General features: G+C 54.7%; 1 pseudogene across 1 annotated transcript; it reads left to right on the top strand.

The window, feature by feature from the left end:
* Nucleotides 1–1165: 1165 nt before the first annotated feature.
* On the top strand, nucleotides 1166–2460 carry LOC308535784 (ornithine aminotransferase, mitochondrial-like; annotated as a pseudogene). Its single transcript has one exon. The product of its transcript is annotated as an ornithine aminotransferase, mitochondrial-like (transcript).
* The last annotated feature ends 236 nt before the right edge of the window (nucleotides 2461–2696 follow it).

Here is a 2696-nt window from a genome sequence, read left to right on the forward strand (position 1 = left end):
TTTCTTTCGCTGTCTTTATCTTCTTTGTTAAAATGTCTGCTCAGGATTTTTTGTTCACTTTTAAAGTTAATTTATTATTCTAACCAATAGGAGGGCAGTGCAGCCTCTACGACATATGTTTGAATTTCACTCATTCTTCAGTGACTCGACAGACTTCTTGGCCATATGGAATTCTTGGTTTTTGAATTCTATAAACAAAATAGTTTTTCTCAATTTTTACCCTATGTACAATTTATAGCCCACTTGTACCATACACTTATACATTTAATCTGCATTGTTAACATTCTCTGCCAGTGTGCTTTAAGTCTAAGCATTTAATGATACATTAAATGAAGTCTAGGTTCGTAGTAGTTGACAATTTCCATGATGTAAATACTCATCATCACCACATTCAAACTGCCAAAATGATGGCATTGAACATGGATATATTTCAGTAGTACATCATTATATTTTAGTAGTGACTGGGTGCATGGACTTGTGCACATTGAAAGGAAATTAATTATAAAGTGACCAGTGGGGTGGGACTGGCTGAGAGGGGTCCCCCACACCCTAGTCCCAACCTCCCCCAGTCCCTCCCCCATTAGGCCACACCTGGGGCAGCGCCTTGGCTTCAAGGGTTTCTGTGGAGTGAGTGGGATCCCTCTGTTAGGTGAGGTCCTTCGGCCTGGCCTGCGGGGATCCAGCCAAAACCGGCTCTCCAATATCTGCCGAGGGGTCCTGGATTATGAGAAGGCAGTTCTCAGGTGACGCAACCCAGAATCAGGCTCCTTCCTCTCTGGCTTCAGGATGGTCATCCGAGAATCGCCGTTGCCTTCCATCACTATCTCTCATCCCAGTGGTTCTGGTATCTATCTATTCTCAAATACATTAGTGACTTATTTTACTAAAAACCCCCGATACGTTTGGCCCTGGCCAGAGAGCTCAGTTGAGTAAAGCATCTCAATAGAGCCAAGGTTGTGGGTTCCATCCTCAGTCAGGCTCCATGCAAGAATCAAACAATGTGCTGCTGCCCAGACGTAGCCGCTGGTTCCGGAGCCGGAGGCGCCACCAGGGATTATTGGACCCAGCAGACCGGCCCTGGGTCCAGGCTGAACAATCTGCATTTCCATCTGAACCGCGGGAAGAAAGGGTAGCTGGGCGGTGGGATTCCTGCTCCATGGACTGGATGCTTTCCAAGCTAGCTGGTCTGCAGACTGTGGCGGGGCTTTGTGGGGGCGCCACACGTCATTGGCTTCTGCTACATCAGTGGCGACTAAGAAGACAGTCCAAGGCCCTCTATCATCTGATGACGTTATTGAACGGGAAGCCAAGTATGGCGCTCACAACTACCACCCCTGACCGGTCGCCCTGGAGAGAGGGACAGGTATTTCCCTGTGGGAGGCGGAAGGCAGGAAATGCTTTGATTTCCTGAGTGCGCACAGCGCCGTCAACCAAGTGCATTGCCACCCCAAGGTCTTGGACGCCCTGAAGAGCCAGGAGGAGAAGCTGACGCCGACCTCGCGGGCCTCCTACAGCAACGTGCTGGGCGAGGACGGACGCGGAGAACGTCACGAAGCTCTTCAACTACCACCAGGTTCTCCCCATGAGCACAGGGTGGAGCCAGGGAGATCGCTTGCAAGCTAGCGCTGCGGTGGGGCTGCACCGTGAAGGGCATCCCCAAGTTCAAAGCCAAGGTCGTCTTCGCAGCTGGAAACTTTCGGGGCAGGACTCTGTGTGCCATCTCCAGCTCCACGGACCCCAGCAGCGACGACGGCTTTGGCCCCTTCATGCCGGGGTTCGAGACCATTCCCTACAACGACCTGCCTGCTCTTGAGCGTGCTCTTCAGGATCCAAACGATGCCGCGTTCATGGTCGAATCCATTCAGGGCGAGGTGGGCGTCGTCCCGACCCAGGCTGCCTGATGGGTGTGCGCGAGCTCTGCGCCAGGCACCCGGTCCTGTTTATTGGATGAGACCCAGACGGGATTGGCCAGGACTGGCCGGTGGCTGGCGGTCAGCCATGAAAACGTCAGTCCTGACCTCGTCCTCCTGGGCAAGGCCCTTTCCGGTGGCCTGTACCCCGTGTGGGCGGTGCTGTGTGACCATGAGATCATGCTGACCATCCAGCCCGGGAGCGCGGCTCCAGGTACGGGGACAACCCCCTGGGCAGCCGCGGGGCCAACGCCGCCTGGGAGGTTTTGGAAGAAGAGAACGAGCTCAGGAAGCTGCCCTCGGACATCGTGACCGCCGTGGACATCGTGACCGCCGTGCGTGGGAAGGGGCTGCTGAACGCCATCGTCACCCGGGAAACCAAAGATTCCGATGCTTGGAAGGTGCGCCTGCGCCTTAGAGATAATGGACTTCTGGCCAAGCCCACCCACGGCGACATCATCAGGTTCCGCCTCCACGGGTCATCAAGGAGACCATGGAGATCATCAACAAACCATCAGTCTTTCTGGGCCCGCCCACACCGGCTTTCTGAGGGCGGGGCCTGCTTCCCTGAGGGCGGGGCCTGCTTCCCTGAGGGCGGGGCCTGCTTCCCTGGGGTGGGGCCCGTTCCCACAGGGCGGAGCCAGCTGGGCTGGTAGCTTGGCCACATCCTCATAACAGCCTGTGTGGTGCTGCTCTCAGCGCGGGCACATTCCACTCCCCTGTGTCTTCAGGGACCTTTTTAAATATATGTCCTTTTCAGTTCATACATGACAGAGCGGCATTTAT

The sequence above is a fragment of the Myotis nattereri genome (assembly GCF_964212035.1).
Source record: "Myotis nattereri genome assembly, chromosome: 21".
Classification (NCBI taxonomy): domain Eukaryota; kingdom Metazoa; phylum Chordata; class Mammalia; order Chiroptera; family Vespertilionidae; genus Myotis; species Myotis nattereri.